Here is a 12,862-nt window from a genome sequence, read left to right on the forward strand (position 1 = left end):
CAAATGCCCCGCGCACGAGTCTGACCCACTCGAACCCACTGCCCCCTGCCGACTACGTCCGTCTTGGAGCGCTGAATCCGACACCACAAACCGACGGGGCATACGACGACGCGGGCCGCCAGCATGGGCGAGGCTGAAGTCCGAGAGACGGACCCCAGCTCACCCACCCCTGAGGGCACCGTGGAAGGCCATCGGAAAGGCCACCATGTAGAGGCGAACCTTGAATCCCCATATCGTATCCCCGTATCCTTGTATCGTGAGCGCTGAATCCAACACCCCAAACCTTCGGGGCGTACGTCGACGGCCGTTATTGACTGAAAGGAAGGCCTATTAAATCTAAACTCGAATGAAAATACTCCCTGTCCCACTAAGCCGAAAGCAGACAGCTCATGAAAATAAAATATCTCAGAATTATAATTTAAATAATATCCTAAATGTTGGAGGGCCGTCTGCCCCGATGTTCTGGGATCGGCCTCCTGCCACCATCCCTGAGGGCCTGCTACCCCGATGTTATGGGATCGGCCTTCTGCCACCATCCCTGAGGGCCTGCTACCCAGATGTTATGGGATCGGCCTTCTGCCACCATCCCTGAGGGCCTGCTACCCAGATGGTGTGGGATCGGCCTTCTGCCACCATCCCTGAGGGCCTGCTACCCAGATGTTATGGGATCGGCCTTCTGCCACCATCCCTGAGGGCCTGCTACCCAGATGTTGTGGGATCGGCCTTCTGCCACCATCCCTGAGGGCCTGCTACCCAGATGTTATGGGATCGGCCTTCTGCCACCATCCCTGAGGGCCTGCTACCCAGATGTTGTGGGATCGGCCTTCTGCCACCATCCCTGAGGGCCTGCTACCCAGATGTTATGGGATCGGCCTTCTGCCACCATCCCAGACATCCCGAATCCAATGCAACTATGGTCCAACTGTCCGTAAAAGTTGCAGGAACCAAAGACCTTTGGGCTAAATCGTCCAATCCGCACGCAGACGCAGGACGGAAATCCCCTTGGATTAGAGCTGCAGGAGCTAACTGCCTAAACCACTGCAAGTCGCCGCGCGAAAGGGTATCATCAAGTTTGTTGCGCTCGGCCGGGACATGCTTGTCTCGCAACGTAATGTTGGTCAACCAGCATAGCAACACTATCTCGCGAAGACCCGCAGTCCAGCAAGGATGTGGACCCCTGCCTAATGATGGCAAAAAACCAAGCCTAAATTGTCGCACCAGAAGACCACCTGTTTGTTACGCAGGGCATAGCGCCAAAGCGCCACTGCGCCCAGCATGGGAAAAATTTACAGCAACCGCAAAAATCGCAAGCAACAGAGGTGTCCGTGAAAAATTCCAAGAGGAGGTGAAACGAACTAGAAATCCGTCCCACCTACGTAAGCCCCTCGAGTGCTAAACTAAGAAAATGATGAGGGCGTATAATCCCAACTGTCGCCCGTTCCAATTTTCCAAAGAAAGACTCTACTCATTGGGATAACCTTCCAAACAAAAAGAAGCGGGCCCAAGAAGGATTGAGCCTGTTGTAGAGTAAGCTTGTCCGCGGCAAGCTCATAGAGGAAACCATCAGGAAGACGCAACACCTTGTCCCCAAGGAGCCTACAGAGACCATCATCTGAATCTCGAGGTAAACAAGGAGGCGGAGGGACCTGCCAATGGTCACCGCAGTAAGACGATGCAGCGAACAAAGCCAGGTGGGCCGAGCAAAAGAAAATCCCCCAAGTAGTGCGACATACCCCGCTCGCCCGTCGCCTGCTGCAGGCCCCAGCGGAGGAAAGAACTGCACCTTGCAAAGTCAGCACACGAGAGAGAAAAACCCCACAGGGAGGCAGCGATGGATGTATTAGCCATCATCCAGTTGAAAACCCATAAATCGAAAGGCGAAAGGGTGCAGCGGGAGGAGCAAAATGCTGACTCGATGTCCAATTCACACATCACCGCCCCCGGACCAAACGACCGAATGGCATCTATGGCCGAATCAAAACATACCGATAGGTAACCGACCCTACCTGATAATAGGGACAGCCTATAAACCGATGACCCGAGAGGACAGGAAAGATGGATGAGAAAGCCTATCATACCGGCCAACGACAATGCGGCAGCAACCTTCTGCCGGAGGACGTCCGGAAACTCCCGAGCCGAATGCAAGTTCGTACTAGCCCCGGGACCCGCCAGTCCATGTATTGGCAAGAGAAAACGAGGTGGTGCGCAAACCCGAGTGTAAGAATAGGGCGTCCACTGGCCGCGGGAAACCGTCGCGGCCCCCACCCCAAGTCTAATTGTGGTGGGGGCCGGAATTACCCCTGCGCCGTGTACTGGGGCAGTCCTTGATCCCGAGGCCTACACCACAGCTGATCAGGAGTGACGAATGTGACACCACCGCCCAGAACCGCATTGGGCAGGATTGAAAGTGAAGCATTAACCATGCCCCGTGCGCCATGAACCCCCTCCAAAGCCAGCAGAATGAGAGGCAGGTCGTGGAACCCGTCGTTCCTGCTGTACCGACTAAACCCTTCGGCAGCTACGAGCACAATACCACCAACTTCTAACCGAAGGTATAGATCTGCCGCCCATGCCGTTCGCGACGGAAGTCCTTGTAGTAACGCCGCCAAGGATGGTACCGCACATGTATATGGAATTGATGGCGCATGATGTTCATGTGTTCGTCCGGGGCGCGTCTCTGATTAACACGCCGCAAAGATCGACATGATCTAACTCAAGTCGGGTAGAAGCGCAAAGCGTCCTCGCTGCCCCGGTCCTTTGCTTAGTTGAAAGCAAGGCTATACGATCATCGCTAGTAATGGCAAAATATACAGATAGGCCCTTACGGATCCAGTCTTGGACCCGGGGCCGGAGACCACTGTGCATTGCCATGTTGGCGCAGTAACGGAGTCCGACACTGCCAACACGTGCGAGGCGGAATGCCGTCGCTGCCGCCGTTTTTTGGCGCTTGACCCTGTCCCAACCATCGTCTTAGGAGGACACCCTCTGAGGACGTGGCGGCAAGGGAAGGGTCCGTGACCCGATGCCTGCGCCTATCGCGCCTGCCGTTACCCTTACGCGCTGCTATAGGAGCGGGACTGAGTACTAGCTTCCCCCCCCCCACTATGGGGGGAAAGTGCGCTCCCCTTGGACCAGTCAGGGTCCGAGGAAGACTCACCAGTACGAGGGGGAAATCATCCTTCCCAGCAGCTGACGTACGACTTGTGGATGCGCCGACTGACTACATTCCTGGCCCAACGTACGCGGCTGGGGAAGCAAAAGAGAGACAATGTTCCCCTGTTCCCTAATCGAACCAGCAGCCGCCGGGAGTGGGGTAGGCGGGGCGACCGACGAGCCAGGGGACAGGGGCGGGATAAGAGATTGCGCAATGCTATCCTCCAAAGAAGCGGTGGCCAGACACGGTCCCCTGGGTACGGAGGATAACAAGGGAGCCACCGCCGACACGACAAAGGCACAAATGGCTCGAAGATCAGACCCGGACGCGAGTCGCGCGCCCCACGGGATGATTGCAAACCTCCCATCGGGAGCAAGGACTCCGATGATCCCTCACTGTCAGGTACAATGGCACGTCCGCTCCGCTGTGATAACCCCCGATCGAAAAGCCCGCGCCGCGACCTCCTCCCATCCCGAGCAGTAGCCCCAGGAGGAGAAACCGGAGAATCGCCAGCACTAGAAAGAGGCATGTCCACGTCGGACTGAGGGCTATCCGTTGCAGCGACGGAAGCCGACAACCAGACGCGGGGCGGGACAGAACGCACGCCTCCCGCCGTCCCCGTATGAGACCGGTAGCGGCCACACGGTCACGGCTGGCGGTAGTACGAAGCGGCCTGCGCCAGGAGAGGCCAGGCAGCCCGTCACACCGCGGGCGGACGCGGCACGCCCCTGGGCGACAGATTGTTACAATGGCCGTCGCCAGCAGCAGGCCATCCGAAGCCGCAGAGCGTGTGTTGCGCCGCCCTGCCACAGGAGGGAGCCTGCCAGCGAGCGTGTCACCCGTGGCGCAGCAACAGGCCTCATATGGGTCCCTGTAGTCCCCGTGGAGGTAGTGGCACGCGCGCGCTGGCCAGACCCCTGGCGTCTGGCAGCCGCGCGGTCCCCCCTCCCTCCTGCTGAAACCATATATTGCCGCATGGGTCCCCCCTCGCTTACCACAACACACCCCCCCCCCCCCCCCCCGGGCAGCCGGAGCGCAGGGTGGGGGACTGTTTCCCGGCGCCCACGTGGCCAGCCCGTCCAGCAGCAGCCTCGAGCGGATCCAGGGACGGCAGGACACCGTCCCTGGCAGGCCGCATCAGACAGCCGCGGACCCCCGTCGCTCCGTCTAGCGCCGCAGGCAGCGGCGGTGACGGAGAGGAGAGTGAGGCCTCAGGGAGCGCGGGCGGGTGCCGTGCATCAGACAGCCGCGGACCCCCCGTCGCTCCGTCTAGCGCCGCAGCCAGCAGCGGTGACGGAGAGGAGAGTGAGGCCTCAGGGAGCGCGGGCGGGTGCCGTGCATCAGACAGCCGTGGACCCCCCGTCGCTCCGTCTAGCGCCGCAGCCAGCGGCGGTGACGGAGAGGAGAGTGAGGCCTCAGGGAGCGCGGGCGGGTGCCGTGCACAGCCGCGCGCGCCGGAGCTCCAGCACAGCAGGGCGCCCAGGTCTACCCCGTGACGGCCGGACACCATCAGCGTCCATAAGCCGTGCGGGGAGCCCTGCGCTGCGCCTTGAGAGGAATTCATGATGAGAAATGCAGGGGGGGTAGGGGAGCCTGAACATACAAGGACAGGGATAGAAGTAGGAGAAGGTGAGATAAAAGGAAAGCAGAGAGAGGGTAGAAGGAATAATATAGGGAGAAAAAGGAATAAAGTGAATGGAAAAGGAAAGACTTTTAGTAATTCACTTGATAACAAAAGAGGGTTACTTATCAGTGTCACGAGAAGAGCTGAAAAGAGGGAGGAAGTACCCTGTCAGCAGCCTATATGTATGACAGGCCAGCCCCTATACATGATCCAGCCAATCAGCCCCTCGGACACTCTGTCCACGTTCCTCCCACCACAAAACATTAACCCCTTCCAAGCCAAGGTGATGCACAGAGCGGCGCTGCGGAATCCCTGACGGTGCGTTTATGCTGCTGCGGTCACAGTATGTTCCCTACGCAGTCTCTATAACTATACCACAGGCCTGATTCCCTCATTATACTCCTGTAATCATATCACTATTACACCGTGTAATAACTATACCACAGGCCGGATTCCCTCATTATACTCCTGTAATCATATCACTATTACACCGTGTAATAACTATACCACAGGCACGATTCCCTCATTATACTCCTGTCTTCATATCACTATTACACCATGTAATAACTATACCACAGGCCCGATTCCCTCATTATACTCCTGTAATCATATCTCATATCACTATTACACCGTGTAATAACTATACCACAGGCCTGATTCCCTCATTATACTCCTGTAATCATATCACTATTAAGACTGTAATAACTATACCACAGGCCCGATTCCCTCATTATACTCCTGTAATCATATCACTATTATACCGTGTAATAACTATACCACAGGCCTGATTCCCTCATTATACTCCTGTAATCATATCACTATTAAGACTGTAATAACTATACCACAGGCCCGATTCCCTCATTATACTCCTGTAATCATATCACTATTACACCGTGTAATAACTATACCACAGGCCCGATTCCCTCATTATACTCCTGTAATCATATCTTTATTACACCGTGTAATAACTATACCACAGGCCGGATTCCCTCATTATACTTCTATCATATCACTATAACTATACCACAGGCCTGATTCCCTCATTATACTCCTGTAATCATATCACTATTACACCGTGTAATAACTATACCACAGGCCCGATTCCCTCATTATACTCCTGTCTTCATATCACTATTACACCGTGTAATAACTATACCACAGGCCCGATTCCCTCATTATACTCCTGTAATCATATCTCATATCACTATTACACCGTGTAATAACTATACCACAGGCCTGATTCCCTCATTATACTCCTGTAATCATATCACTATTAAGACTGTAATAACTATACCACAGGCCCGATTCCCTCATTATACTCCTGTAATCATATCACTATTATACCGTGTAATAACTATACCACAGGCCTGATTCCCTCATTATACTCCTGTAATCATATCACTATTAAGACTGTAATAACTATACCACAGGCCCGATTCCCTCATTATACTCCTGTAATCATATCACTATTACACCGTGTAATAACTATACCACAGGCCCGATTCCCTCATTATACTCCTGTAATCATATCTCATATCACTATTACACCGTGTAATAACTATACCACAGGCCTGATTCCCTCATTATACTCCTGTAATCATATCACTATTAAGACTGTAATAACTATACCACAGGCCCGATTCCCTCATTATACTCCTGTAATCATATCACTATTATACCGTGTAATAACTATACCACAGGCCCGATTCCCTCATTATATTCCTGTAATCATATCACTATTACACCGTGTAATAACTATACCACAGGCCTGATTCCCTCATTATACTCCTGTAATCATATCACTATTACACCGTGTAATAACTATACCACAGCCCGATTCTCTCATTATACTCCTGTAACCATATCACTATTACACCGTGTAATAACTATACCACAGGCCTGATTCCATCATTATACTCCTATCATATCACTATTACACCGTGTAATAACTATACCACAGGCCCGATTCCCTCATTATACTCCTGTAATCATATCTTTATTACACCGTGTAATAACTATACCACAGGCCGGATTCCCTCATTATACTTCTATCATATCACTATAACTATACCACAGGCCTGATTCCCTCATTATACTCCTGTAATCATATCACTATTACACCGTGTAATAACTATACCACAGGCCCGATTCCCTCATTATACTCCTGTCTTCATATCACTATTACACCGTGTAATAACTATACCACAGGCCCGATTCCCTCATTATACTCCTGTAATCATATCACTATTACACCGTGTAATAACTATACCACAGGCCCGATTCCCTCATTATACTTCTATCATATCACTATTACACCGTGTAATAACTATACCACAGGCCTGATTCCCTCATTATACTCCTGTAATCATATCACTATTACACCGTGTAATAACTATACCACAGGCCCGATTCCCTCATTATACTCCTGTCTTCATATCACTATTACACCGTGTAATAACTATACCACAGGCCCGATTCCCTCATTATACTCCTGTAATCATATCACGATTACACCATGTAATAACTATACCACAGGCCCGATTCCCTCATTATACTCCTATCATATCACTATTACACCGTGTAATTACTATACCACAGGCCTGATTCCCTCATTATACTCCTGTAATCATATCACTATTAAGACTGTAATAACTATACCACAGGCCCGATTCCCTCATTATACTCCTGTAATCATATCACTATTACACCGTGTAATAACTATACCACAGGCCCGATTCCCTCATTATACTCCTGTAATCATATCTCATATCACTATTACACCGTGTAATAACTATACCACAGGCCTGATTCCCTCATTATACTCCTGTAATCATATCACTATTAAGACTGTAATAACTATACCACAGGCCCGATTCCCTCATTATACTCCTGTAATCATATCACTATTATACCGTGTAATAACTATACCACAGGCCCGATTCCCTCATTATATTCCTGTAATCATATCACTATTACACCGTGTAATAACTATACCACAGGCCTGATTCCATCATTATACTCCTATCATATCACTATTACACCGTGTAATAACTATACCACAGCCCGATTCCCTCATTATACTCCTGTAATCATATCACTATTACACCGTGTAATAACTATACCACAGGCCCGATTCCCTCATTATACTCCTGTAATCATATCACTATTACACCGTGTAATAACTATACCACAGGCCTGATTCCCTCATTATACTCCTGTAATCATATCACTATTACACCGTGTAATAACTATACCACAGGCCCGATTCCCTCATTATACTCCTGTAATCATATCTCATATCACTATTACACCGTGTAATAACTATACCACAGGCCTGATTCCCTCATTATACTCCTGTAATCATATCACTATTAAGACTGTAATAACTATACCACAGGCCCGATTCCCTCATTATACTCCTGTAATCATATCACTATTATACCGTGTAATAACTATACCACAGGCCCGATTCCCTCATTATATTCCTGTAATCATATCACTATTACACCGTGTAATAACTATACCACAGGCCTGATTCCATCATTATACTCCTATCATATCACTATTACACCGTGTAATAACTATACCACAGGCCCGATTCCCTCATTATACTCCTGTAATCATATCACTATTACACCGTGTAATAACTATACCACAGGCCCGATTCCCTCATTATACTCCTGTAATCATATCACTATTACACCGTGTAATAACTATACCACAGGCCTGATTCCCTCATTATACTCCTGTAATCATATCACTATTACACTGTGTAATAACTATACCACAGGCCCGATTCCCTCATTATACTCCTGTAATCATATCACTATTACACCGTGTAATAACTATACCACAGGCCCGATTCCCTCATTATACTCCTGTAATCATATCACTATTACACCGTGTAATAACTATACCACAGGCCCGATTCCCTCATTATACTCCTGTAATCATATCACTATTACACCGTGTAATAACTATACCACAGGCCCGATTCCCTCATTATACTCCTGTAATCAATATCACTATTACACCGTGTAATAACTATACCACAGGCCCGATTCCCTCATTATACTCCTGTAATCATATCACTATTACACCGTGTAATAACTATACCACAGGCCCGATTCCCTCATTATACTCCTGTAATCATATCACTATTACACCGTGTAATAACTATACCACAGGCCTGATTCCCTCATTATACTCCTGTAATCATATCACTATTACACCGTGTAATAATAACTATACTACAGGCCCGATTCCCTCATTATACTCCTGTAATCATATCACTATTACACCGTGTAATAACTATACCACAGGCCCGATTCCCTCATTATACTCCTGTAATCATATCACTATTACACCGTGTAATAACTATACCACAGGCCCGATTCCCTCATTATACTCCTGTAATCATATCACTATTACACCGTGTAATAACTAGTGATGAGCGAGGTTCAGTTTTACTAGGTTTTACTCGGTTTTACTCGGTTCTCAAAACGGCATCTTATTGGCTATCCAAAACACGTGACATCCGTGAGCCAATAAGATGCCGTTTTGAGAACCGAGTAAAACCGAGTAAAACCGAGTAAAACCGAATCCGCTCATCACTAGTAATAACTATACCACAGGCCCGATTCCCTCATTATACTCCTGTAATCATATCATTATTACACCGTGTAATAACTATACCACAGGCCCGATTCCCTCATTATACGCCTGTAATCATATCACTATTACACAGTGTAATAACTATACTACAGGCCCGATTCCCTCATTATACACCTATCATATCACTATTACACCGTGTAATAACTATACCACAGGCCTGATTCCCTCATTATACTCCTGTAATCATATCACTATTACACCGTGTAATAACTATACCACAGGCCCGATTCCCTCATTATACTCCTGTAATCATATCACTATTACACCGTGTAATAACTATACCACAGGCCCGATTCCCTCATTATACTCCTGTAATCATATCACTATTACACCGTGTAATAACTATACCACAGGCCCGATTCCCTCATTATACTCCTGTAATTATATCACTATTACACCGTGTAATAACTATACCACAGGTCCGATTCCATCATTATACTCCTGTAATCATATCAGTATAACTATACCACAGGCCTGATTCCCTCATTATACTCCTGTTATCATATCACTATTACACCGTGTAATAACTATACCACAGGCCCGATTCCCTCATTATACTCCTATAATCATATCACTATTACACCGTGTAATAACTATACCACAGGCCCGATTCCCTCATTATACTCCTGTCTTCATATCACTATTACACCGTGTAATAACTATACCACAGGCCCGATTCCCTCATTATACTCCTGTAATCATATCACTATTACACCGTGTAATAACTATACCACAGGCCCGATTCCCTCATTATACTTCTATCATATCACTATTACACCGTGTAATAACTATACCACAGGCCTGATTCCCTCATTATACTCCTGTAATCATATCACTATTACACCGTGTAATAACTATACCACAGGCCCGATTCCCTCATTATACTCCTGTCTTCATATCACTATTACACCGTGTAATAACTATACCACAGGCCCGATTCCCTCATTATACTCCTGTAATTATATCACTATTACTCCGTGTAATAACTATACCACAGGCCGGATTCCCTCATTATACTCCTGTAATCATATCACTATTACACCGTGTAATAACTATACCACAGGCCCGATTCCCTCATTATACTCCTGTAATTATATCACTATTACACCGTGTAATAACTATACCACAGGCCCGATTCCCTCATTATACTCCTATCATATCACTATTACACCGTGTAATAACTATACCACAGGCCTGATTCCCTCATTATACTCCTGTAATCATATCACTATTACACCGTGTAATAACTATACCACAGGCCTGATTCCCTCATTATACTCCTATAATCATATCACTATTACACCATGTAATAACTATACCACAGGCCCGATTCCATCATTATACTCCTGTCTTCATATCACTATTACACCGTGTAATAACTATACCACAGGCCGGATTCCCTCATTATACTCCTGTCTTCATATCACTATTACTCCGTGTAATAACTATACCACAGGCCCGATTCCCTCATTATACTCCTGTAATCATATCACTATTACACCGTGTAATAACTATACCACAGGCCCGATTCCCTCATTATACTTCTATCATATCACTATTACACCGTGTAATAACTATACCACAGGCCTGATTCCCTCATTATACTCCTGTAATCATATCACTATTACACCGTGTAATAACTATACCACAGGCCCGATTCCATCATTATACTCCTGTCTTCATATCACTATTACACCGTGTAATAAATATACCACAGGCGTGATTCCCTCATTATACTCCTGTCTTCATATCACTATTACTCCGTGTAATAACTATACCACAGGCCCGATTCCCTCATTATACTCCTGTAATTATATCACTATTACACCGTTTAATAACTATACCACAGGCCCGATTCCCTCATTATACTCCTATCATATCACTACTACACCGTGTAATAACTATACCACAGGCCTGATTCCCTCATTATACTCCTGTAATCATATCACTATTACACCGTGTAATAACTATACCACAGGCCTGATTCCCTCATTATACTCCTATAATCATATCACTATTACACCATGTAATAACTATACCACCATACCCTCCAACATTTTACACAGAAAAATCGGTACAAATCCGAAAAAGGGGCGTGGCCGCGTGTAAAGGGGGCGTGGCCACGCCCCTTTTCCTATACTTTCAATGGAAGTTTGGAGAGGCAAAAATCGGTACAGACCATGATAAAAAGGTACTGTACCTATTAAAAAGGTACAGTTGGAGGGTATGTACCACAGGCCCGATTCCTTCATTATACTCCTGTCTTCATATCACTATTACACCGTGTAATAACTATACCACAGGCCCGATTCCCTCATTATACTCCTGTAATTATATCACTATTACACCGTGTAATAACTATACCACAGGCCCGATTCCCTCATTATACTCCTGTAATTATATCACTATTACTCCGTGTAATAACTATACCACAGGCCGGATTCCCTCATTATACTCCTGTAATCATATCACTATTACACCGTGTAATAACTATACCACAGGCGTGATTCCCTCATTATACTCCTGTCTTCATATCACTATTACACCGTGTAATAACTATACCACAGGCCCGATTCCCTCATTATACTCCTGTAATTATATCACTATTACTCCGTGTAATAACTATACCACAGGCCGGATTCCCTCATTATACTCCTGTAATCATATCACTATTACACCGTGTAATAACTATACCACAGGCGTGATTCCCTCATTATACTCCTGTCTTCATATCACTATTACACCGTGTAATAACTATACCACAGGCCGGATTCCCTCATTATACTCCTGTAATCATATCACTATTACACCGTGTAATAACTATACCACAGGCCCGATTCCCTCATTATACTCCTATCATATCACTATTACACCGTGTAATAACTATACCACAGGCCTGATTCCCTCATTATACTCCTGTAATCATATCACTATTACACCGTGTAATAACTATACCACAGGCCTGATTCCCTCATTATACTCCTATAATCATATCACTATTACACCATGTAATAACTATACCACAGGCCCGATTCCATCATTATACTCCTGTCTTCATATCACTATTACACCGTGTAATAACTATACCACAGGCCGGATTCCCTCATTATACTCCTGTCTTCATATCACTATTACTCCGTGTAATAACTATACCACAGGCCCGATTCCCTCATTATACTCCTGTAATCATATCACTATTACACCGTGTAATAACTATACCACAGGCCCGATTCCCTCATTATACTCCTGTAATCATATCACTATTACACCATGTAATAACTATACCACAGGCCTGATTCCCTCATTATACTCCTGTAATCATATCACTATTACACCGTGTAATAACTATACCACAGGCCCGATTCCCTCATTATACTCCTGTAATCATATCACTATTACACCGTGTAATA

This window comes from Pseudophryne corroboree, chromosome 2 (assembly GCF_028390025.1).
Source record: "Pseudophryne corroboree isolate aPseCor3 chromosome 2, aPseCor3.hap2, whole genome shotgun sequence".
NCBI lineage: Eukaryota > Metazoa > Chordata > Amphibia > Anura > Myobatrachidae > Pseudophryne > Pseudophryne corroboree.